The sequence below is a fragment of the Panthera pardus genome, unplaced genomic scaffold (assembly GCF_024362965.1).
Source record: "Panthera pardus isolate Hobbes unplaced genomic scaffold, ASM2436296v1 HiC_scaffold_27, whole genome shotgun sequence".
Lineage (NCBI taxonomy): Eukaryota > Metazoa > Chordata > Mammalia > Carnivora > Felidae > Panthera > Panthera pardus.
In genome coordinates, this window is record NW_026526843.1 from 28,847,376 (window position 1) to 28,874,692 (window position 27,317).

Below are 27,317 nucleotides of genomic sequence, written 5' to 3' on the forward strand. Positions count from 1 at the left end.
GGCCACCTGGGTGGCTCAGTCAGTTGAGCGACAAACTCTTGATTTCGGCTCAGGTCTTGATCTCGATTGGTGAGATGAGCCTTGAGCCCTGAGTGGAGCTCTGTGCTGACAGCTCCAGGTCTGCTTGGGATTCTCTCCCTCTCTCTCTGCTCCTCCCCTGCTTTCCATCTGTCTCTCTCTCTCTCTCTCCAAATGAATAAATAAACTTTATTTAAAAAGAGAGAGAGGTAACAGTTAAACACGTTTTACTAGTGTAACTTCAAAAAAAAAAAAGTGAATCAGGGGATGCCTGGGTGGGTCAGTCAATTAAACAGAGGTTAAGCAGACTGACTGGAGATCTCAGCTCAGGTCTTGATCTCAGGGTTGTAAGTGCAAGCCCCGTGTTGAGCTCCACATTGGGCATAAAGCCTACTTTTAAAAAAATAGCCAAGAAACTATAGAAACATACAAAACCTAACTAAACAGACACCACCCAGGTGGTGGAGTGGATTTGCACTCACATGTAAAACAAACAAACCAGTCTCCAGGGAGCAAATAGTATATATTGGGGAGATAGGCACTTAGAGCAATCACAACAAACGTATGTATTTGAATTGTACAACTAACTCACTTTTCCTGGATTCTATGGTAAGAACGATCTTCTAATTATAATTTAGCTTCTCATGAAGACCTGCCTGGCAAGAATTCGCTATTTTCAAATCCTCATGAACAATTGTTCATCTTTGTAAATTAATGAACTGTCATTTTGGTTTATACATCAGTCTCTTGTCAACTTCCTTAGCGTGACTCCACATTCTTGGCATCAATCAACTCTATGACATTTAGAATATTGAGTTTATGAACATGTAAAACTGAAGCCCAGACCCCAAGCTGTGGTTGGTGCTACACTGTCAGGCTTCTTGCCAAATAGCTTTCCTCTCCTGGCACATCACCCTGGGAGCCTGCCATGTAACAACAAATACATTATAACAGAAATAAACAGGTATTAAGTGGTTTGAGATGAGTGTAAAAAAGATCATACTGGGGGCTCCTGGCTGGCTCAGTCAGTAGAGCATGCAACTCTTGATTTCAGGGTTGTAGGTTCAAACCCCACGTTGCGTGTAGAGATTACTTAAAAATCTTTAAAAAAATACAGTTTATTTTCTTAGACAGGTGAAGCATATTTCAAGATTTATTAGCTTTATGGCTTTGGGAAAGTTGCTTTATTTCTCTGAGAAATTGTCATAGGTCTTTAAAACGGGAATTGTGGGGGCGCCTGGGTGGTTCAGTTGGTTAAGTGTCCAACTCTTGATCTCAGCTCAGGTCTTGATCTCAGGGTCATGAGTTCAAGCCCTGCATTGGGCTCTGTGCTGGCAAAAAAAAAAAAAAAAAAAAACAGTTAAATATTTGCAGTGCTAGGAATAATAGCTTTTAATTCTATAAAATTATTCATACTCAATCCAAATTATGACAAATATCATATCCATGGGAATAGATATATTCCCATGTACAATATGTACATATATATTTTAATCCACTTTCATATACTCTGATAATCACAGAAACTGAATCTGAATTATGACAAATGCTAAATTAGGTCACTAGCATTAATGAGATATTTAGTTCTGTATATGTGCATGAATACCTTCATTCATGACCCACCTACACAGATACATAAAGAGAACCCAATTTTCACTGTAATGTGTTTTTGGTTTTGTGTTGTAAGTGGTATCATCATAAAGTGGATTTTGTTTTTCCAAGGCTATATAATTGGGGGTTTGGTCCTGACAAAAGACTTATCTTCAAATAAATCATTGCTATAACAATACGTCACAAAAGAATACCTCATACTAAACCTCTTCAAAAATTAAAATAATGGACTTCATTTATTCACGCAATAAGTACTTATGAAGGACTTTCACGTTTTAGTCAAACATGCTCTCTGTGCTGTAATTTGTGCATGAATGTTGCACACAACTTATGAGGTGCTTCAACGTACATACGGCATAAGACACAGAAAACCCAAGTCTATCATATCACACGTTTCACTAAAACAAATGACCTAGCCATAATAAACATTAAATGCTTCGCAATGGTATTTGCCCCCTTAAATTTACGAAAGGATTTTACAGGGTCATCTTGACACAAAGCTCTAAAATGGTGCTAGGGGAAGTTTGCGGTAAGACCGCCTCGCATTCTTCATAAGCTTCCTTAAGCAATGAGTCTGGCACCAAAACCGTTCAGAGCAGCCGGTAAAGAGGGGGTTCTTTAGGAGCTAGGCCACAGTTTGGAACACTGGAGAAGTGGCTCTTACTGCAAGAAAGAATTGGGTCACTGCCAGACCCCTGCTGGGTCTCACATCTCTCAGAATCTACAATCTATGAGGGTCCCTGGGTGGCTTAATCGATTAAGCATCCAACTTCGGCTCAGGTCATGATCTCACCCCGTGTCGGGCTCTGTGCAGACAGCTCAGAAGCTGGAGCCTGCTTGGGATTCTGTGTCTCCCTCTCTCTCTCTGCCCCTCCCCCGCTTGCACTCTGTCTCTCAAAAATAAATAAAACATTAAAAAAAATCTACGGCCTGTGATGTCTTCCATTAAGGTCATTTTCCCCACAAACTGCCTCTCAGCCTTACACCTTAGAGCTCTCTGCAGCCTGGCTTTGATCCCCCACTAGGGTAGGGCACACCTAAGAGTCGCACCAATATGGCAGCTCCTGCCTCCAGGGCCAAATACAGGAAAATTGGAGAGAGCTGAGAGCCCCCTATTTATCAGAAGAGTGTTAGGACTAACGATCTTGCCAAACTTGTGATAAGTCAAACTCACCATGCCTCATTCACATCTTTGTTTTCCTCTGTCACTGTCATGTATGTAAGCACCCAGTTCAACTTATTTGCTTTGTGACCTTGGGCAAGTGACTTGAACAGACTGTGTCTGTCTTCTCATCTATACAATAAAGGCTCTATTTGATGAGGTTGCTGTGAAGATAAAATGAGCTAATCCATGCAAAGCATTGTTAGTTATTATTGTCAATATTTTTTAAAGTAAGCTCTACACCCAGCACATTCCTTGAACTCAAGAACCTGAGATCAAGGGGTACCTGGATGGCTCAGTGGGTTAAGCGTCTGACTTCCGTTCAGGTCATGATCTCGCTGTTTGTGAGTTTGAGCCCCGCATCAGACTCTCTGCTGTCAGCGTGGAGCCTGCTTCAGATCCTCAGTGTCCCTCTCTCTCTGCCCCTCCCCCACTTTCACTCTCACGCTCTCTCTCAAAAATGAACTTAAAAACAAAAAAGACCCTGAGATCAATAGTCCCATGCTCTACCAACTGAGGCAGCCTGGTGCCCCTATTATTATTATTAAATTACTATATCGGTGTTGTTTTCCCCATATTCCTCTGTGCTTTCTACCTGATCTCTCATTTCCACCTTAACTTCAGGTCCTTCTGCTGTGGCTCCTAGAACACCATTCCATGACTAACAAATTCTCCTACCATCCTCTCCAACTCATCCCTGAATATTCATGGCTTTCCCCTGAGGATGGAGCTTCCCTTACTGCCCTTTGAAGTGAAAACCATTTGTACCAACACATGTGTGTACCGCAGAGTCAGGAGCTGAGGTGGGCATCCTCCTCCAACCACATTACAACTTCCAGATAATTCCTCCACCCTCAGGTGAAAAACCCTGATTCTTCCTCTAAGTTTCATACCATTTGGTTACACCTCAACACCTTTACTGATTCATTGAAGATCCTGGCATCTGGTCCACAGCCTTTCCCCTCCACCCTAGAGTTGTTAAACACTGCAAGAGAAAAAGCACATGGTTGAATAAATTGGTACTGCTCTGAATTTGTGGTTTCCAATCACAAATGGACCCTCAGCATTCCTGGGGAATCCTTTCCTGCTTTCAGCCCACTCTTATTGTCTCCGATGATTCTTTCAAAACTTCTGAATTCTCAGAACTCCCACTCCTCAGCAGCCCCTTCAGTCTTAGTAAATAACTCACCTCTTTTTTTTTTAATTTTTTTTTTATTTATTCATTTTTGAGAGACAGAGCATGAGCAGGGGAGGGGCAGACAATAATGACAATAATAATAGGCAACGCCTATTGAGTACTTACCCTGTGCCTGGCACTGTTGCAAGTGCTTTCATATATTAACTCATTTAACTCTCAGAGTGACTTTATAAAATGAATACTATTATTATTTCCATTTTACAAATGAGGAAACTAAAGAAAAAGGAGGTTAAGTAACTCGCCCAAGATTATGAAGCTATGAAGTACCAGAATCTGGATTTGAACCCAAGCAGTGCTCTCTAAATCACAACAGTTCAAGTCCTCCCCCTTGCCCTGCCCTGCCCTGCCCCGCCCCACCCCACCCTCCTGGGCTCTTGCCTCCCTTCCCTTCCGTCCCCATAGGTAATAACTGGTGATGGTTTTGTGTGTATCATTCCAGAAATTTTTTGCTGTGTTTACATATATAGGTAAACATAGGTAGGATCATACTATGCATGCTATTTTGCTTTTGCTTTTTTTACTTTATAGGTGAAATATATCTTGGAGATTTTCCTATGTCAGATTATAGATGATAGGTACACAGTACTTCATTGCTTTTGATGGCTATAGAGCATTCCACAGTATGTATGTACCATAATTTATTTAACTAGTCTCTTCTGATAGTCATTTAGGCAGTGACAAGAGGATTGAAGGGTAGGACGGACCCACAGAACTCCAATGCTCTTCAGAACTTCTACTGGCCTCCCATTATGAGGGGTCAAGGCCCTGTGCTCTAACACTTACCTTAACCTCAAAAGTCCTCAACTGAGGAGCCCGGGTGGCTCTTACGATTAAACATCCGACTTTGACTCAGGTCATGATCTCCTGGTTCATGGGTTCAAGCAGTGCATTGGGCTCTCTGCTGCCAGCGCAGAGCCCGCTTCAGATCTCTCTTTCTGCCCCTCCCCTGCTGGTTCTCTCTCTCCAAAATAAATATATAAACTTTTTTAAAAAATCCTCAACTACACACCAGGAGGTCACTGGGGACCCTATACACAGCCCTGCCCCTCACAGAAGTCAAGAATAAACTCATACACTGGGACTAAAACCACACTTCTTGGAGGTTTTCACCCACTGTCAACAGTACTCAAAAGGGGGCCCAGAGTGGGGCAAATTTCAAGCCTCCCCACACTTCCTCACCTCTATCAACAAGAGTCAGGTGGAAGCACAGATACCCAGTGCTCCCTACCACCTCACCATCACTATCTACCTTGAATCCACCAGGGACTGCTCTCATTACAACATCTATCTCCACTTACGTCAGTCCTGTAAGAAGACCCAGACTCCCAAGTCACCCCTCATCCCACCCACTCTGATCTTTGTGGCTCTGTACATTTCCCTTCCTGTCCCCATCTCCCAATCTGCAGTCTTCTCACCTCAGTAAATGGCAATTCCATCCACCTATTTTCTTGGGTCAAAAATCATCTAAGTCCTCCCTCTCACACCCTACATCTAGTCCATCAGCAAATACTATCACCTTTACTTTCAAAATATATCTAAAATCTGGGGAGACTGACTGGCTCAGTTGGCAGAGCATGCAACTCTTGATCTCAGGGTCGTGAGTTTAAGCCCCACATTGGACCTAGAGCTTACATTAAAAAACATATATAGGGGCGCCTGGGTGGCTCAGTCGGTTAGGTGTCTGACTTCGGCTCAGGTCACGATCTCATGGTTTGTGGGTTCGAGCCCTGCGTCGGACTCTGTGCTGACAGCTCGGAGCCTGAATCTCTCTCAGATTCTGTCTCCCTTTTTTTCTGCCTCTCCCCCTCTTGCATGCCTCTCTCTCTCTTTCTCTCAAAAATAAATAAACATTAAAAAATTTAAAAACATATATATACATATGTATATACAGTACATATATATCTTTATCCAAAATCATCACTTCTCACATACCTCTACCACTGCGACTTGGTCAAATCTGCTATCATCTCTCACCTTGACTACTAAACTAGCTTCTTAGTTTGCCTTCTTCCTTCCACTCTTGTGCCTGCCCCCACCTTACAGTCTACTTTTTACACAGCAGATAGGGTGAACCTTTTGAAACCTAATTCAGATGGGGCGCCTGGGTGGCTCAGTCAATTAAGCTTCTGACTTTGGCTCAGGTCATGATCTCACCTTTCATGAGTTGACACATGACACACATCCAGTTGTCTGCTGTCAGCCCGGATCCCACTTCGGATTCTCTGTCTCCCTCTCTCTGCCCCTCCCCCGCTCGTGTGTGCCCTGTCCGTCTCTCTCTCTCTCAAAAATAAGTAAGCATTAAAAAAAAATAAAACATAAAACATAAGTCAGATCATGTAACTCTCCTGCTTAAAACTCCAGGTGGCTTCCCATCTCAGTTATAATAATGTCCAAGGTCATCACCATGCCCTGAAGCCCCTATGCGATCTGGCCCTCAGTCATCCCTCCATGTCATCTAGTGCTACTCTCCCCTTCCTGCACTGTGCTCCAACCACAGTGGCCCTCCTGCTTTTCCACGAGAATGCCAAGCATGGTCCATACTGTTCTCAGAGCCTGTCATTTTTTCATTGGTCCTCAGATGAACAGGACTAAATTAATCATAACCCTTGATTAATGACACATTCTCCTTATTAATCCAAGTATAGCTCAATTTTAGTTAGTTATTTTTAATAACGTAGTAAGTATCCATGAACCCAATAACCAAATCTGACTCCACGGCCCCCAATCTCATTCCCCTGCCTCTACCCCACCCCCCCACCAAGGCGAAGAACCATCATCCTGAATCTGGTGTTCATCACTCTGTTGCACTCTAATACAATTCTTTTTTTTTTTTTTTAAGTTTATTTATTTTGAGAGAAAGACAGCACGAGTGGGGGAGGAGCAGAGAGAGAGGAGAGAGACAGAATCCCAAACAGGCTCTGAGCCGCCAGCACAGAGCTCATTTTGGGGCTTGATCAAACCCAGGAAGTCATGAGATCACAACCTGAGCCAAAACTAAGAGTCAGACGCCTAACCGACTGAGCCACCCAGATGCTCCTAATACAATTCTATTGTACTTATTTACATGTTTGCGAGTGTGTATGTGTGTGTACATACATACATGTATAGATATATCATTCTTAAAAATGTATTTTTATTATCTTTACTTTTTAATAAAAAGATTATTAGACTATATGTACTCTTTCAGAGCATAATTTTTCCCCTCAATATGTAATTTTCTAAGACACATCCACATATATTTGCACATTGCTGTGGTTCACTCATTTTGGTTGTTGTGTAATATTTCACTGTGTGTATAACACTTCGGGGTCTTTGCACTTTGCTCCCTCTAGAGTGTGCTTCTCTCAGATATCCATGTGACTCCCTCCCTCACTTTCTCCATGCCATTCCTCAAATATTACCTTATCCTAATACTATCTAAAATAGTGTTCCATTTTGGGGCTGCCTGGGTGGCTCAGTTGGTTAAGCATCTGACTTCAGCCCAGGTGATGCTCTCACAGTTTGTGAGTTCAAGCCCCACATCAGGCTCCATGCACTGACAGTGTGGCACTGCTTGGGATTCTTTCTCTCTCCCTCTCTCTCTGCTCGTGCACTCTCCCTCCCCAGCTTGTGCACTCTCTCTCTCTTTCTCTCTCTCAAAATAAACAAATATTTAAAAATAAATAAATAAAATAGTGACCCATTTCACTTTCTATTTCTTTTCCCCTTCTTTTGCCCACAGCACTTGAATATTCTCGTGTTGCCTGTCCAGATCTGCTCTATCCCTTTCCACCCTGCTCTGAGCCCTGCAACAATAGGCTTTATGATCTTCAACAACAGGCTTCCTGGCCTTCTGGCTTCCCCTTTGGGTTGTGCCTATGAAAGGCCCCCTGAAGAGACAGGAGGGTGGGAGAGACTGAAGTTGTGGTATTAATTCCCCATCTCCCTCCCTACCATGATTTTTTTCAGCAGCTGCCACATTCCTAGCCGGTGACTCTCTCCTAATGCTATATTTCTCTCCAAGTTCCAGTTAACTTCTTCCTCCCCTTGCTTCTTAATGACAAGCTATGGTAATGTCTTCTCACCCCTCTCCCATTCTGGGTGCTGAATCGTTCCTTGTTATTTCCCTTACCATTGTTCACCATTTTGTAAATATTCTTTCATTAAACTCATCAATTCTTGCATTAGAATGTACCATCTATTTTTTACCAGTACTCCAACTGGCAGGACTGTCTTACATTCATCTTATTTATCCATTTTTTAGTGTTGATCATTTCTCCCACTAAATTGTAAGCTCCAAGAGGATAGGTACTTTGTCTAATTCCCTGCTCTATTCCCAAGGTCTAAAATAGTGATGAACCCATAATAAACATGCAAGAAGTATTTGTTGAATGAATTATTAATACATACAATAATGCATTTAAAATGCTTATACACAAAAAATGGCTTGCACATACCTCTTTTAAAACAGTGTTATTATTTCTTTACACCAGATTCCTTTTTTTAAAGTATTTTTTTAAGTTTATTTATTTATTTTGAAAGAGAGAGAGTGCAAATGGGGGAAGGGCAGAGGGAGAGAGGGACGGAGAATCCCAAGCAGGCTCTGGGCTGTCAGCACAGAGCCCAACGTGGGGCTGGAACCCATGAACCGTGAGATGGTGACCTGAGCTGAAGTCAGACACTTAACCAACTGAGCCACCCAGGAGCCCCTCTTTAAGCTATATTCCTAATAGAATTGCAAGGTTGAAGGTTAAGTAGATTTTTACTTTAATAGATACTACCAAATTTCCTCCATTCTCCAATAGAAAAAACCTGGGCTCCATGGAGAAACGTTGGCTGTGGGAACCAGGCAGGGAAAAGATAAGACTGGGGTGTCAGAAAATTTTCAAATTATTAAAAACTGAACAGGGGCACCTGGGTGGCTCAGTCTGTGGAGCCTCCAACACCTGATTTCAGCTCAGGTAATGATCTCAGGGTCGTGCGATCAAGCCCTCATCAGGCTCCGTGCTGAGAGCGTGGAGCCTGCTTGGGATTCTCTCTCTCTCCCTCTCTCTGTCCCTACCCCACTCATGCTGTCTCCCCCCCCCCCCCGCCCCCGTCTCAAAATAAATAAACTTGAAAAAAATAAAAAAATAATTTCAAAAAAGGCAAATAATATCATGTGTTGGTGCGAATGAGGAGACACTGGAGAACTATTCGAGTCATCCGGCATGAGCTTCTTCTGATGTCCCCCGTCTGAACTCTTGACACAAATAACCACGGGATATAATAATAACTGGGGGCGCTGGGAGGGCTCAGTCAGTTGAGCGTCCGACTCTTGATTCAGCTCCGGTCATGATTTCATGGTTTGTGCGATTGAGCCCCGTTTTGGGCTCTGTGCTGATGGTGTGGAGCCTGCCTGGACTTCTCTCTACCAATCTCTCTCTCTGCCCCTCCCCTGCTCGCACTCTCTCAAAATAAATAAATAAACATTTTAAAAACTTGTAAAAAAAATAATAACTAAGTTTTTGTTTTAAGCCACTAAATTTTGGGATTGTGGATTATGCAGAAATAAATAACTGGAGCAGTCAGAAATGACTTTCATCAAGGGGCGCCTGGGTGGCTCAGTCGGTTAAGCGTCCGACTTCAGCTCAGGTCACGATCTCACAGTCTGTGAGTTCGAGCCCCGTGTCAGGCTCTGTGCTGACAGCTCAGAGCCTAGAGCTTGCTTCGGATTCTGTGTCTCCCTCCCTCTCCTCCAGCTCACACTCTGTGTGTCTCTCTCTTTCTGTCAAAAATAAACATTTTAAGTAAAAAAAAAAAAAAAGAGATGACCTTCATGTTGCTATAAATGTAATAGACATGTTTTCATCCTCATTTATTTACTCTGTAGGCAGCTCTTGTCATAGGTCACCGTTCCCTCTTTTTTTTTTTAATTGAAGTATAATCAACACAGAATACCCTATTAGTTTCAGGCATACGTCATAGTGATTCTATATTTTTACACATTATGAAACAATCCCCACAATAAGTCTAGTTATTATCTGTCACACAATTACTTTAATATTATTGACTATATTCTCTATGCTGTACTTTACATCCTCATGATTTATTTATTTTATAACGGGAAGTATATACCTCTTTTTTTTTAAACAGTTGATTTATTTATTTTGAGAAAGAGAGAGAGAGAGGGAGGTGGGGAGAGAGCATGTGAGTAGGGGAGGGGCAGAGAGAGAGGAGAGAGAGAATCCCAGGTAGACTCTTCACTGTCAGCACAGAGCCCGAAACCAGGGCTCGATGCCCTGAACCGTGAGATCATGACCCGAGCTGAAATCAACGCATTCAACCAACTGAGCCACCCAGGCACCCCTGGAAATTTATGCCTCTCAATCCCCTTCCCCTATTTTGTCCATCCCCCAAACCCTCCCCTCTCTGGTGACCAACAGTTCGTTTCCTGTATCTATGAGTCTGTTTCTGTTTGTTTTGTTTGTTTTGTTTTTTAGATTCCTCGTAGAAGTGAAATCATATGGCATTTGTCTTTCTCTGTCTGACTGATTTCACTTAATACCCTCTGGGGCCATCCATGCTATCACAAATGGCAGGATATCATTCTTTTATATGGCTGAGTATTATCCCAGTGTATATATATATATCACATCTTCTTTATCCATTTATCTATCAGTGGACACTTAGGTCATTTCCATATCTTGGCTATTGTAAATAATGCATCACTGGGGGCACCTGGTTGGCTCAGTCTGTGGAGCATGTGACTCTTGATCTCAGGGTTGTGGGTTTGAGCCCCATGTTGAGTATAGAGATTACTTAGTAAAATCTTTAAACAAAATAATACTGCAATGAACGTGGAGGGCATATATCTCTTCAAATTGGTGTTTTTGTTTTCTTTCACCCAGAAGAGGAATTGCTGGATCATATAGTAGTTATATTTTTAATTTTGGGGGGAACCTCCACACAGCCTTCCCCTCTTTTTGAAATATTCCCTTTCCTTGGATTATCTGACACATCACTCTCCTGGCTTTTCTCATACCTCTTTGGTTCCTCCTTATCCTCCTTTGTTCAACCACTAAATGGTAACATTCAACCCAGTTATAGCCCATCTCCTCACTTTAAAATATCATCCTGGTGTGCCTGGATGGTTCAGTTGGTTAAGTGTCTGACTCTTGATTTTGGCTCGGGTCATGATCTCACGGTTCATTAGATCAAGCCCCATGCTGGACTCCCCTGCTTGTGCTTGCATTGTCTCTCTCAAAAGACATCAACATTTTAAAAAAATAAAATAAAATCTCATCCAAATCCGGGATTTCAATTACCACCTGTTCGTATATCTCACAAATTTGTATCTCCAGCTTTTCTCTGAGCTTCAAATATTTTTATCCCATGCTTACTATACATCTCCTCTTGGATGTCTCAAAAGCACTTCAAACACAACATATTCAAAACCAAACTCTTTCCTTCCTCTTCCCTCTAAAAATCAGAAACAATAATCCAGTCCTCTTGCAGTGTTCCTTATCTTGGTGAACGACACCATCATCCATCCATTTGCAAGACCCAGAAAACCAGGACAGGTCACCTTTGTCACGTCCCGGTTCTCCCGTTTTCATGCAACACCCATCCTGAAGCCTTATCAGTTTTGCTCACCAAGCACCTCTTAAAGCTCTCTTCTCTCTCAGTGTCTACCACTCTCACCACCACTAAGATATATTCTTTTCTCACTAGACAGGTAGTTGTAGTCTTCTAATTGACCTCCCTGTTTTGATGTTTGCCCCTCATCCAGTACCTTTTACAGATGGAGTTGTCTTTTTCACTTTTAATCCTTTCAATAATCCCTATTGTGCTTAGGATGACACAAATCACTAACATAGCCTCTGAGTCCCTGTACAATCTGGCCAACATCTGTCTCCTCAGCGTCATTTTATAAAATTCTCCACTTGCTGAATCACCTGGGTGGCTCGGTCGATTAGGTATCCAACTCTTGATTTCAGCTCAGGTCATGATCCCAGGGTTGTGGAATCAAGCCCTGCACTGGGCTCTGCACTGTGCAGAGCCTGTGTGGGATTCTCTTTTCCTCTCTCTCTGCCCTCCCCCGCCCACTTTCAAAATAAATAAATAAACATTTAAAATATAAATTTAATTAAAATTCTCCACTTGCTGACTGAGCCACAGCTGCACCAGCTCTCTTTTGTCCTTCATATGCAGTAGGCTTCCTCCTGCCACAGGGCCTTTGCACATGCCCTTCCCTCTTCTTGGAATATATTTTCTCCTTTCTCATTGAGTTAGTTCCCATGCACTTTTCAGATCTCTGGAGAGGTTTTGCTTGCTCAGGGAAGTTTCCCTGACCTCTCACACCTCTGTGTACCTCGCCTACAGAGCACTCATCACAGTTATAATTTTACATGTATTTGAATCAATATTTGAATAATGTTTGTCTCAGGGTGCCTGGATGGCTCAGTCAGTTAAGTGTCTGACTTTGGCTCAGGCCACTAACTCAAGGCTTGTGAGATTGAGCCCTGTGTCAGGCTCCATGCTGGCAGTGTGGAGCCTGCATGGGATTCTCTCTCTTCCATTCTCTCTGCCCCCTCCCCCGCTTGCACTTTCTCCCTCCCAAAACAAATAAGTAAACTTTTTAAAAAATGAATAACATTTGTCTCTCTGACTAGACTGTAAGCTCCACTGATTGGCACCAAGGTTGTTTTGCTTGCTATTGTGCTCACAGTACCTAACACAATACCTGACATGTATTAGCTGCTAAATATATATTTTTAGAGGAAAGTAGGGGAGAAGGTAGGAAAGGGATATGGACAGAAGGAGGGAGAGAGGAAAGGGGGAGCAAGAGAGGGGGAATCTCCTTCCTATGATTGGTTATTTGTAAATTTTTATTCTCCTTGTATTTCTAACAGACTTGACTTTGTGTGTCTTTCATTCATTTGTTATATGCATTAACGTCCATGATTGTCACATGTTCTTGGTGGAATGTACCTCTTTGTTTAAGATTTTATTTTTTATTTATGTTTTTTAAAGTGTTATTTATTTATTTTGAGAGAGACAGAGAGACAGAGAGAGAGAGAGAGAGAGCACGAGCCGGGGAGGGGCAGAGAGAGAGAGAGAGAGAGAATCCCAAGCAGGCTTTGCACTGGCATCACAGAGTCTGACATGAGGCTCAAACCCACGAACCATGAGATCACGACCTGGGCTGAAACCAAGAGTTAGACCCTTAACTGAGCAACCCAGTCTCCCCAAGATTTTATTTATTTTATTGTTATTTTTTCCAAAATTTTGTTTTCAAGTAATCTCTACCCAACATGCCCCCTGAACTCACAACCCAGAGATCAAGAGTTGCGTGCTCCACTGACTGAGCCAGCCAGGCGCCCCAAGTGTAACTTTTATCAGGATTAAGTATCCTTTTGTCTCTTAATAGTTTTAGCTCTGAATTATATTTTCTTTTGATTCAAAGATCTTTTTTTTGCATTTATTTATTTTTGAGGGAGAGAGAGAGAGAGAACAAGTAGAGGAGAGGCAGAGAGAGAGGGAGACCCAGAATCTGAAGCAGGCTCCAGGCTCTGAGCCGTCAAAACAGAGCCCGATGCGGGGCTCGAACCCACAAACCGTGAGATCATGACCTGTGCCGAAGTCGGCCACTTAACCAACTGAGGCACCCAAGTACCCCTGAAATGGTGCTCATTTTTTGCTAGCATTTGGAAAACTCGAAGTTTTATATTTCTTTGCTTACCACTATTTCTTACATTCTACAATGTTCCTGTTTTGAGGATTCATTTTTCATTTTGCTGTAATGCCTACCTGAGTCATTCATAGAGGTTCTGAATATGTCTACAATGTGTTCCGAATATGCCTAAAAATTAGAATCTGAAAATTGGAGTTTTGTTCTGTATATTATTTCATTCCCCACTCCCCTTCACCACTTAGGGTCAATTGTACTATTTATTCATTTTTGTTCTTCTCTTTTATGTTGTAGATTTTCTCCAAATATTTTCGGTAATTCTTTGTTGTCCATATATATTCATGAATAAGGGACAAATCATTAGCAAACATAGCTTGCCTGGGTTTCCTCTGCAGATTTGTGTTCCCCAACTGGCCTGTCTCCTGAGCAGGTAGGCTCTGTATAAGTGGGTTGCATGTGCTGTTTTTAAGTGGATGGGTATACTGCGGTGCCTGGGTGGCTCAGTCTGTTAAGCGTCCAACTTCAGCTCAGGTCATGATCTCATGGTTTGTGGGTTTAAGCCCCACATCGGTCTCTCTGCTGTCAGCACAGGGCCCACTTCAGATCCTCTGTCCCCCTCTCCGTCTGCCCTCCCCCCCCCCCAAAAAAAAAAATAAACGTTAAAAAAATAAAGTGGTGGGTAAAGAGGCTTCACTTTAAAGTGGGTGGGTTTAGGGGCACCTGGGTGGCTCAGTAGGTTAAGCGTCTGTCTTCGGCTCAGGTCATGATTTTGCAGTTTGTGAGTTCAAGCCCCACATCAGGCTCTGTGCTGACCGCTCAGAGCCTGGAGCCTGCTTGGGATTCTGTGTCTCCCTTTGCCTCCCCTGCTCACACTCTGTCAATCTCTCTCTCAAAGATAAATAAACATCAAAAATAAATAAATAAATAAAGTGGGTGGGTTTGGAAGAGGTAGAAACGCTATTGCTCTAGCTCTCTGTAAATTGCCAAAACAATTTTAGTTTGGCAGAGGACTTGAGGGTATTCTCTCCTGGCCAGAGGTGCTTCTTTTTTTTTGATTTTCACATATTTTGTGGAAGTCTAGATCATACATACCAAGGTCTGCTCTGTTTTTTTCTAGAATCCTGTACTCACACAAGCCAACTTTGCAAAGCAAATCGCTCACTTAACTTTGGTGTGAAATTTTAGGTTTTAACTTTGGAGTGCGTTGAGGGATAAACAGGCAGGGCTAGTCACAGAGGAGCAGAATTGATCTTTGTTTTCTGAATGCAATTCTGTAATTGACTAGAGGACACGCCCCCCCCCCCCCTTTTTGTATTTCTTCATTCTGAGATTTGATTTTCTCTGGATTTGCTCAAATAATTTTCTCCTGCATGTTTTAGACTGGGCTCCTTCTCCTCTCTTATCAATATGATTATATCTGATTTCTATCCTCAAGGGATTCTTTACAATTTCTGAACTGCTGATGGTACACTTGCCTTTAATTATCCCACTCTTGGTCCTTTTAAAGGATTTGGGGAGGAGACAATAGGGACAAAGTTACTAGTGCTTAGGCTGTCATCTTGATCTAATCTGACCAAAGTAATTTTCTTATGTCAATTTGCCTGAAGCAAAGAGAGTGGCTAGAACTCACTCCGAGAGAGGCGAGGGGAAAGGGCCTCTTACAGTGCTGGCTTCTGAATACTCAGGACTTCTAATCAACCCCCATTAGGATCTAGAAACCTAGTATCTGCATTTCAGTACTTCTGAGAGGGCCAAGTTGGCCACTAGCAGAACTCTCAGAGTAGAAAAATTGCCTAAAATAAAAGTGCCCCCTCAGGGTGAATTGATTAGAAAATGGCACCCCTTTGGATAGGCCAATTGTAAAACAAACTTCCTTTCTCTGCCGATAGTGGCATTCCTGCAGGAGGGCACAAGGCTAGAAGATTTTACTCCCCTCCCACATACACCTTCAAATGTGCATCCTTGTGCAGGACACATCCGGCAGAACCATATACAGCAAGTGGTAGCCTCAGCTAATGCTGATTACAATGCCCAGAGACAAAGCCTCCACCCTCTGGGGCTTCTCCCAATGTCACGCGCAGGGCTGAGAAGTCAGGTTCAAGCTCAGAGAGACTTTGCTCAAGTAGGCCTCCTATGACAGCAGCCTCTGCTCCCCACCACCCACTGCCCCAAGAGACAGGCCTCTGACCTCCCTGAGCCCTTGCAAAGCCAACATGGTAGAGTAGCCAGAGATGATGCCTCCAACAGTCGGGGACCTCTGGTTTTAAAGACTAGGCCCTCTTCACTGGAGATAGATCTGCCCTCAGCATCAAGAGCAGAGGTCTGTATTTTATTTTATTTATTTAAAGGGAGAGGTCTTTAAAAAAATTTTTTTTTATTACGTTTCTTTATTTTTAAGAGGCAAAGAGAGACAGACCACGTGTGGGGAAGGGGCAGAGAGAGGAAGACACAGAACCTGCAGCAGGCTCCAGGCTCTGAGCTGTCAGCACACAGCCCGATGTGGGTTCGAACCCATGAACCATGAGATCATGACCGGAACTGAAGTTGGACACTTAACCAACTGAGCTACTCAGGCACCCCACAAATGGCCCATCTTTTTATTTATTTATTTAAAAAAAAATTTTTTTTAATCTTTTTTTTTTTAACGTTTATTTATTTTTGAGACAGAGAGAGACAGAGCGTGAACGGGGGAGGGTCAGAGAGAGGGAGACACAGAATCTGAAACAGGCTTCAGGCTCTGAGCTGTCAGCACAGAGCCTGACGCGGGGCTCGAACTCACGGACTGCGAGATCATGACCTGAGCCGAAGTCGGCCGCCCAACCGACTAAGCCACCCAGGCGCCCCCCCATCTTTTTTTTAAATGTTTATTTATTTTTGAGAGAGAGAGAGACAGAGCATGAGTGGGGGAGGGGCAGAGAGAGAGGGAGACACAGAATATGAAGCAGGTTCCAGACTCTGAGCTGTCAGCACAGACCCCGACATGGGGGCTTGAACCCATGAACTGCGAGATCATGACCTGAGCTGAAGTCAGATGCTTAACCAACTGAGCCACTCAGGCACCCCCATATTTCTAAACAAAAATAGGATTAGTCAATACACATTGGGCTATAACTGATTTTATATCCCACTTAATGCATCAAAAATACCTTTCAAATGGGTACATATAGTTCCAGCCCTTTCTTTTTTGTGGCTTCATAGTATTCCTTTGCATAGATATATCTTGATTTATTTAGTTTTCCCATACAAGTACTAAACAAGTTCAACCTTGCCTAGCTTCCAAGATCAGGTGAACTTGGGCATGTTCAGTGTGGTATGGCCATGGACTATTTAGCTCTCTTACCTTTCCACCTCTCCTCTCCTCCTCATCTTGGTAGAATTACAGCAATTTTGGGATCAACTATTTTGTTTATATCATTATGATTACATAAAAAGAATTCACTGATGAGCCAGTACTATATTATGGTTATATTTCCTTTCTTAAACAACTTTTTTCTTTTCCTGGATTTAATAATTGTTCCTCCTTTTCATTTGCTTTGTGTGTTTTGTACGGTGTTCCTTAGATTTGTACAGCACATGGCCAGTGCAGTTATGTAATGGCAGCCCTGTCTGTACCTATGGCTAAGTCCTTCCAAACCATCCAACAAACTTTCAGTGTAACTTTTTTAAGTTAAAAAAAAATGTTTATTTATTTTTGAGGTGGGGGAGGAGCAGAGAGAGGGGCACGGAGGATCTGAATCAGGCTGTGCTGACAGCAGAGAGCACGATGCCGGGCTCAAACTCATGAACTGTGAGATCATGACCTAAGCCAAAGCCAGATGCTTAACTGACTGAGCCATGCAGGCACCCTCCATATAAATTTTAACACAGTTAAATTAACAGATAATCTATCAGTTCCTCCTTTTTTTTTAACTTGGAGCCCTCTGTCTTCCTACTCCAATCTTCTGTGTCGGATCCTCTGTTTCTTACATGCTGTGTCTTCTTCCATCTTGGTTTACTCTTTGGGGTTAGTGAAGCATGTCCTCCAGTTGCTTCTTGAGAAAACATGCACGGGAAGAAAAAGTTTTGGTAACTGCATGTCTGAAAATGTATTTATTCTACTCACTCAATTGATAGTTTGGCTGAATATAGAATTCTATCTTGGAAATTATATTCACTAAGAATACTGAACACATGACTCCATTGCCTTTCGGCTTTACCTATTTCTGTTGAGAAGCCCGGTGTTATTCTTCTTCCTAATCCTTTGTACGGGCCTTTTGTCCTGCTTCTGGAAGCTTTTAAGTTGTGCTCTTTAACTCTGGTATTCTGAAATTTCACAATGGTGTGCCTCTGTGTGGGCTTTTTGTTCCCCATTCCTGTTTCATGTTTTATGAATATAACATTGTCTCTTATTTCTCTGAAATACTAATTAGAGCAGAAGCCTAGTGGTTGTTTTTATGTTTTCATCTGCTCCCTACATTGTCCCCTTTATCCAAGTTCCTCTTTTTGTTTTTTGTTTTTGTTTTTGTTTTTTTGGAATGGCCTCTGGCTTTCATGTTGAAATTTCCTTGAACTGTCTGAAATCCTGGGTCATTTGTTCATATTTAATAGCAAGGCACTAAAAAGCCAATTGGAAGTTCTGTGTGCTTGGGTTGGGGGGGTGTTTGTTGTATGTGATTGGACGAATGGCAGGATACTTTTTGGTTGGGCTATCAGTAGTCTTTTCTCTGGGGTGGTTTAGTTCTCCAGAGAAGGACTATTTGCTTGTTTGTTCATGTGCTCTCCATGCCCAATATGGGGCTCAGACTCATAACCCTGAGATCAAGAGTTGTATGCTCTAACAACTGAGCCAGCCAGGTGCCCCTGGAGAAGGATAGTTTAAATCTATCCTACCTGGGTTGTAAGCCTGGGTGCCTGTATTCTGGGCACTGGATGTGGAAACTAAAATCCTTGACTTTCCTCCATTGCCCCTATTTTTAGTCTAGCACACTCCACTACCGTTGTCTTCAAGTCTATAACCTCTCAGGTTCATTTTCACTTCTTTGTTTTTCAGTCTACTTTAAAAACTTGTTACTGACAGATAACGTACAAAAATGCACAAATGGTAAGTGTATAGGTCAGTGAACGTTCACAAGCAGAAGGAACCATATCATGAGCATTCAGATCTCTCTCTGGTTTGGTTTCTACAAATAAGAAACCTCTTTGCCCGGGTACCATACATGAAGCACTTAGAACAGTCTATAGTAGGGGTGCCTGGGTGGCTCAGTCAGTTGAGCATCTGATTCTTGGTTTCAGCTAAGGTCATGATCTCATGGTTCATGATTTCGAGCCCCGCATTGGGCTCTGTGTTAGCAGTGCAGAGCCTTCTTGGGATTCTCTCCCTCTCTCTCTCTCTCTCTCTCTCTGCCCCTCCCCTGCTCTCTCTCAATATAAATAAATATACTTAAAAAAAGGAAAAAAAGAACAGTCTATAGTATACTGTGAGTGCTTCTTAATGCCAGCTATCATCATTCAGTTGCCTGTCAACCCGCTTTCTATTTTCACAACTTATGCTTTCATGTAACAGTTATCTCTTGGTTTCAGGGAAGGTGGACTCTACATTCCAGTTTTTTCTTTTCCTTATTGTTTCCAGGTGATTTATGTACTTCATTCCTTACAAAAATTGTTATTTTTTATGTCTGTCAATGGATGGACAAAAGGTACTGGATAAAAACCAGCAGCTATGCCTTATAAAAATTCTAAGTACAAAAGAATAGAAGAGAACTTTCTAAACATAGGAAAGAATATTAAAAAGCTATGTGCAAGCATCATGATCAAGTCATCTCCCGACAAATTCAGGAATAAGGTACGGATGTCCTCTATAATGTTTTGAAGGTTCTAAAATGTAATAAATGAAGAAAATGAAAAAGGCTGTATAAATCTAAAAGGAATACAGAGAAAAAAGAATAATTATTTACAGATGATATGATTATATGCATTGAGAATCCAATAAATGTAATTTAAAAAAACATGGAAGCTAAGAAGTCTATATAGTGGACATCTGCTGTTTCAGTTTGCCTGGCAGCATTCTTTCTTTCCTGCTTCTAGTAATAGCACTCTTCTTCCTTTGGAGAGCTGCTCCTCCTTCACTGTCCTTTCTCTGTTTTCAATATTTATTTTTGAGAGAGAGAGAGGGGGAGAGAGAGAGAGAGAGCATTCACGAGCAGGGGAGGAGCAAAGAGAGAGGGAGAGAATCCCAAGCAGGCTCCGTGCTGTCAGCACAGAGCCTGACATAGGGCTCAATCACACGAACCATGAAATCATGACCTGAGGTGAAATCAAGAGTCTGATGCTTAACCAACTGAGCAACCCAGACACCCCACTGTCCTTTCAGTATAGTCCTGGTAGGATAGGCAATGATAGTACCTTGTCCCATTCACCTTCCACACACATGGCTGTGCACCTAACCCAGGATGAGCTAATCATAATATATATCAAACTCTGGGGGCACCTGGGTGGCTCAGTCGGTTAAGTGTCCGACTTCAGCTTAGGTCATGATCTTGTGGGTTCACATCCTGTGTGGGGCTCTGTACTGACAGCTCAGATCCTGGAGCCGGCTTCGGATTCTCTGCCTCCCTGTCTGCCCCTCCCCCACTCACACTCCATCTCTCTCTGTCTCTCAAAAATAAATAAATGTTAAAAAAAATTTTAAAAAGAAAGAAAATAATATCAAACTCTGCTGGGCACAGTAGCAGCTGCAAGGGGTAGGCATGTGTCCTAGGCCAGATATATAAGACCTTTCTTGGAATAATCCAGATCAGAGGTAAAGAAATAGCTCTCTCTTTTCCTTGGATGTTAAACTGTAAGGCTGTGACCCCAAAGCAGTTGGTAGCCATGTCTCTATCATGTGGAAGAGTGTTAGAGAATGAGGCAATCCAGAGAAGAGAGAAGCAGAGAATGGAGATGAAGAGATGACTGAGAACCTAGTCATTTGAGTCTCTGGATCCTGGTGTGTCTGAGATCTGCTTTGTCTTTCCCAGTTATAGAAGCTAATAGACTCCATTTTCCTCAAGCTTATTCAACTTGGGTTTCTGTCACTTGCAAACCAGAGTTCTAACTAATACAAGCTGTATGTAAGATATAAACACTGAATCCCATAACTTTTTTGTTTTTTTCTTTCTTAAAGTATTATAAAGTAGCTCCCTCTTGTTTTATTTTCCAGCATGTATTATAAAAAATTTCAAATGTATAGAAAAGTTTAAAGAATTTTATAGTGAATGCACACCACCTAGATTTTACAATTACCATTGTATTATTATATTCCAACAGCTTTCTTTCAAACAATAACAGGAATAGAAACAGGAAACAAACTATCTCATTCACAAGAGTAGAAAAAGGTATGTGTGAAACACAAACTGGCACAGACAAATAAAGCTCCCACAAAATTCTTTTTCTTTTCTTCTTTTCTTCTTTAAATATTTTATTTTTCAGGGCACCTGGGTTGCTCAGTCGGTTGAGCATCTGACTCTTGACATTGGTTAGGGTCCTGATCTCAGGTTCGTGGAATCCAGGCCCAAGTCGGCTCCGTGCTGAGCATGGAGCCGACTTGAGATTCATTCTCTCTCTCTCTCTCTCTCTCCCCCTCCCCCGCCGACCCCGTTCGGGCTCCCCCTTTCTCTTTAAAAAAAAAAGGGGGGGGTTGGGATCAAAATCAGATACATTTTGAGTTTTTGGTTTTTGCCTTGGCGCCAACCAGGCGTCTGTTAGGTGAGTGGGGTTTTCCCTGAAGCGATTGGTCAGATCCGCTGTCAATCAGCCATCCTTGACCTATTAGATACGCCGGAACTCCAGCTTCAGTGGGCAGGACCTAGCTTTAAGAACTCGCGTGTTGCTAGCGTGACTGACGGTCCTTCGTTGGCGGCCGTGGTTCGTGGTTCGTATTTTGACTCGTTGGTTTGGAGATCCGAATCGATAGCTAAAACGCTGGTAACCATAACAAATCCCGTTGGTCCTCTTGGGGCGGTGAGTTAAACAGCCCCTTAGAGACTGGGGAAAGCGGAGGGGGTATCTTTTAGGGGCTTACTGAGTTTGGACCTGACTTCGGGCAGAGAGACGATAAGCCAAGGCTCCGCTTCTGGCAATTTTAAGTTATTCTCTTTGTTGTATTTCTTTTCGTTATTCGCAAACATTTAAAAGGTATGTTAGAAGTTATAGCCTTTACTCACCTGCGATATGAATTTAGGGAAAATCATGTTAGAGCCATAGTTATCTGTGGAGAAAATCTTCTTAAAGGTGGTGACCACGTGGGAGGACCCCCAACAACCGCGGCTCTGTAGCCTGACGAAGAGGCCAAAATAGAAAATAATTAGAGACCTGGTTCAGATCGCAGTGAGGTCGTACTTTGAGACCCTCCGGAATAGCTGGAGGATGTCCGGAGTCTGTCTGTTGCCGGTCAAGCAACTGGGCGGGGGGCGAGTGGGGGGCACAAGCCTTCGTAATTTAAAAGGGCATGACAGATTAAGATGTTAGTCTGAACAATTGTGCTTTTTCTCCACAAAGTAGCATTAAAGAGGGAAAATAAATATAAGAATAAAGACGTTAAAAAAAAAAGAGCCGTAAAAATAGGATACACTTGGTTGAGAAGCCAGAGTCCGAGAATCCAGAACACTATACAGATACGGGAGAGGACTGCTGCAAACATGAATTCTCTGTTTTCTAATGCAGCTCTTCAAAGACAGAATATGTCACTGTTACCTGGATTAGTGAAAAGGAGGTATGGTGCCCTCAATTCAGAAGATAATGGTGAGTAAATGAAGTAGTAAAAGCTAAATTCAGAGTTAAATACAAATAATTGTTAAGAATATGTCTAGGAAATGGTGCCTGTCTGGTTCAAGTTGGTAGGGCATGGGACTTGGGGATCTTGGGGTGGTGAGGTTGAGCCCCACATTGGGCATAGAGCTTACTTAGTAAAAAAAAGCATGAAACTGTTCATATAAAAATTAATAGCAAGGTGCAAATAAATTTCTGGAGACAGGATGGTGGTAGAGGGCACTTATGCTTTGTTGTGGTTGTTTTACAGTGAGAATGAATTCATGTATATTTTGGCAAAAAAATTAAAGTTTGATAATTCTTAGTGTTGCTAATGGTGTGGGCAATCAGCAGTCATTCTGAAGGTGACTGTGTATGTACCACCTTTCTGAAGAGTAAGATGGCAATCTATCAACATTTTAAATATACTTTTTCCTTGATTCTGCTTCTTCAAATATATCCTCAGAACTACTTTTATGCCTGCATAAAGATTTACATCACAGGATGTTCATTGCTGCATATTTGTAGTAGAAAAAATTAGAAATAGCCAAATATCCAAAAATAAGGGAGTGGTTAAATAAAACAAGGGATAGCTGTACTATGAAATAGTATGCAGCCCCTAAAAAGAATGAAATCTCTATGCACTGGCATGGAAAGCTGTCCGAAGTATATTGCGTTTAAAAAGCAAATTGTAGAGCCAAATTTACAGAAATGATACTATTAAAAAATACCAAAGCTGCCTATTTGTAGATATACAAATATATGTATATAAATACTAAGGAAGGCTATGCACCAAACCTACCAGTGAAGGGATTTTTTGTTTTATATTTTTCTATATGTTTTTCTACAAGAATGTGTGTGTCATTCGTGTAAGTTAACAAAACTAAAAGACAACCAGTAATAGAATTTAGTGTGTAGAACTTGCCAACCACTAATAGTTGAAAAAAAGGAAAAAGGGAAATTCAGTCAATTCAGTCAATCCAGTAAGGAGAGGGGAAAAACAAACAATAATGCAATAATTAGAATTTTTTAAAGTGAGAGGGGAATGTATATTCATATACGGTATGCTATGCTACCCTTAAAAGTGGTGGGGTAGATCTATGTATACTGACTAGGAAAGATGTCCGTGATATAATAGTAAGCAAAATAAACTCACAGAACAATTCGTGTATGATCTATTTTTTTTAAAAGCAACAACTGTATGTTGCTAAAGGTGTACAGAAAGATCGTTAATTAGTAAACTGTGAACTGAGGTTATGTTTAGGGAGTGGATTTTGTTGGGGAGCAGAGAGTTAGGGGGAGGTGTCACCTTATTTTGTAGTTAAAAGTTGTTGAGACCTGGACATCTCTAAATGCACAGCTGATCAGATTATTCCCTTCCCTGCTTGAAGCCCTTCAGTGGTTACCCATGACCTGGGGAATCAAATCTAAACTCCATAGCATGGCACAGAATGTTATACATGATCGGAACCCTGCCTGCCTCTCTGTCTTCCTCTCCTACCATCCCCCTCTCAAGCCTACTGCACATTAGTCACACAGCATAATAATACTTGCATTTGCGTAAATGGGCCATCATTTTTCTCGTATTTCCACGTGTTTGTATACACTATTCCCTTTTTCAAGTAACCCCTAGGTTTCCAGATCTCACCATCCTGATACTACAAATTACATTCAGATTTGTATAATTAATACACAATTACAGCAACTCTTAAGTCCCCATCTTGTGGACCATGAAAAGTCTATTCTTCCATCAGCTTGAGGGTGATTCCCCCAGCCCCCAAGTAACTTGAAAGAATCCATGAGAAATGCCTAAATGTTCCAGAAATCAGTCCTAGTTGTCATTTACCATCTCTGCAAGCTATTCTTTCTCCAAACTGTTATGCACTAGTGTTCAACAAGGCACCACTTAGCCTTTATAATTTATTCATTAATATTTAAAAAGAAAAACTTTTTTTCCAGTTTTTTAAAAGAAATCTTTATGCCCAACGTGGGGCTTGAACTCACACCCTGAGATAAAGACTAACATGCTGTACTGACTGAGCCCCCAGGCACCCCAGTCTTTATACTTTAAAAAACTTTTTATTAGGGGCGCCTGGGTGGCTCAGTCGGTTGAGTGTCTGACTTCAGCTCGGGTCATGATCTCGCAGTCTGTGAGTTCAAGCCCTGCATTGGGCTCTGTGATAACAGCTCAGAGCCTGGAGCCTGCTTCAGATCCTATGTCTCCCTCTCTCTCTGCCCCTCCCCCCACTCATGGTCTGTTTCTCTCTCTCTCAAAAATTAAAAAAATAAACATTAAAAATATTGTTTTAAATCTTTTTATTATAGGGGTGCCTGGGTGGCTCAGTTGGTTGAGCGTCCGACTTCGGCTCGGGTCATGATCTCACAGTTTGTGAGTTCGAGCCCTGTGTTGGGCTCTGTGCTGACAGCTCAGAGCCTGGAGCCTGCTTCAGATTCTGTCTCCTTCTCTCTCTGCCCCTTCCCACTTGTGCTCTGTGTCTCTGTCTCTCAAAAATAAATAAATGTAAAAAATTAAAAAAAAAACCTTTTTATTATATAATTTTAATACATACAGAAAAATGTGTGGGACATGTAAATTATGGAGCATACTAAGAAAACACACACCCATGAAACCATTTATCAATCTAAGAACTAGAACATTATCAATGCTTTTGAATCTACTTAAATTCTTCCCCGTTTCTCCCAGAGCAATCCCCTATCCTGGGTTTTGTGTTTATTTTTTCCCTTCTATCTTTTAATGATTTTTACCACATTTTCTGTCCATTGAGTCTTCCTTATTTTTGAGCTTTACAAAAAACTTATCAGTTGCGTGTGTTCTGTGATTTGCTTTTTCCATGTAACATTTTTTGTGATTTATGCACGTAAGCTGTAATTAATTTTTCAGTGTCATGTAGTATTTCATTATCTGAATATGCCACAGTTTATTTAGTCATTCTGTCAAAGAATATTCTCTTGCCATTTTTTTAAGGTTTATTTTTGAGAGAGAGACAGTGTGAGCAGGGGAGGGCAGAGAGAAAGGGAGACACAGAATCTGAAGCAGGCTCTAGGCTGTGAGCTGTTAGCACAGAGCCTGACACAGGGCTCAAACCTATGAACTGTGAGATCATGACCTGAGCCAAGGTCGGACGCTTAACTGAGTGAGCCCCCCAGGCACCCCTTTTTTGCCATTTTTTGAAGTCTGTATCAAAGGTTGATGCATACTAGGAACAGAAAATCCTTAGCATGTTCTTTCCTTTCTTTAGCATGTGTTAAATCACTTCCCTCTTGTGCCACCACTAGACAGTCTCCATATATCTATTTTTAGCACTTAGGGCAAAAGGTCAGCAATTTCTTTTTTCTGTAAAGGACTAGATAGGAAGTATTTTAGGCTCTTGCTGGCTCTATGATCTGTCCCAACTACTTAACTCTTGTTTTAGTACAAAAGCAACCACCAAAAATATGTAAATGAATGCGTATGGCAGTATTCCAATAAAACTTTCTTTATAAAAATAGGCAGCTGGCTGGGTTCAGTCAACTGACTCTCCTTTCCCAAACTCTGCTCCAGTTCATCTGAATTCTTGTAGCATTGTCCAGTACTGTGGTTACATGTGCATCTGTATTATCTTCTTATTACTTTATTTCCCTTGCTTATCTTTCCCTGCACTCCCCCAACTTTGCGATTACTGAACCAGTGTGGCTCAAAGCAAGAATTATTATCAGTATGGGGTGCCTGGGTGGCTCAGTCGATTAAGCATCAGACTTTGGCTCAGGTCGTGATCGCAGTCCATGAGTTCCAGCCCCACATCGGGCTCTGTGCTGACAGCTCAGAGCCTGGAGCCTGCTTCAGATTCTCTCTCTCTCTCTCTCTCTCTCTCTCTCAAAAAAAAAAAAATAAACATTAAAAATTTTTTTTTTTTTTTTGTCAGTGCTATATGTGTGGTGCATTTGTGATGTATGTGAGGTATTTATGTCAGCTATATATGTGTTTCTGTGTTTTTTTTTTATTTTTTTTATTTTTTAATATATGAAATTTACTGTCAAATTGGTTTCCATACAACACCCAGTGCTCATCCCAAAAGGTGCCCTCCTCAATACCCATCACCCACCCTGCCCTCCCTCCCACCCCCCATCAACCCTCAGTTTGTTCTCAGTTTTTAACAGTCTCTAATGCTTTGGCTCTCTCCCACTCTAACCTCTTTTTTTTTTTTTTTTTTTTTCCTTCCCCTCCCCCATGGGTTTCTGTTATGTTTCTCAGGATCCACATAAGAGTGAAACCATATGGTATCTGTCTTTCTCTGTATGGCTTATTTCACTTAGCATCACACTCTCCAGTTCCATCCATGTTGCTACAAAAGGCCATATTTCATTTTTTCTCATTGCCACGTAGTATTCCATTGTGTATATAAACCACAATTTCTTTATCCATTCATCAGTTGATGGACATTTAGGCTCTTTCCATCATTTGGCTATTGTTGAGAGTGCCGCTATAAACATTGGGGTACAGGTGCCCCTATGCATCAGTACTCCTGTATCCCTTGGATAAATTCCTAGCAGTGCTATTGCTGGGTCATAGGGTAGGTCTATTTTTAATTTTCTGAGGAACCTCCACACTGCTTTCCAGAGCGGCTGCACCAATTTGCATTCCCACCAACAGTGCAAGAGGGTTCCTGTTTCTCCACATCCTCTCCAGCATCTATAGTCTCCTGATTTCTTCATTTTGGCCACTCTGACTGGCGTGAGGTGGTATCTGAGTGTGGTTTTGATTTGTATTTCCCTGATAAGGAGCGACGTTGAACATCTTTTCATGTGCCTGTTGGCCATCCGGATGTCTTCTTTAGAGAAGTGTCTATTCATGTTTTCTGCCCATTTCTTCACTGGGTTATTTGTTTTTCGGGTGTGGAGTTTGATGAGCTCTT

The 27,317-nt window shown here is 41.9% G+C and overlaps 1 long non-coding RNA gene across 1 annotated transcript; it reads right to left on the minus strand.

The window, feature by feature from the left end:
* Nucleotides 1–1,126: 1,126 nt before the first annotated feature.
* LOC128773891 (uncharacterized) lies at nucleotides 1,127–21,930 on the minus strand. The gene is made up of 3 exons (XR_008418371.1): nucleotides 21,822–21,930; nucleotides 3,685–3,776; nucleotides 1,127–1,344 (listed from the first exon to the last, which is right to left on the minus strand). It is a non-coding gene; the product is annotated as an uncharacterized LOC128773891 (long non-coding RNA).
* Nucleotides 21,931–27,317: the final 5,387 nt, after the last annotated feature.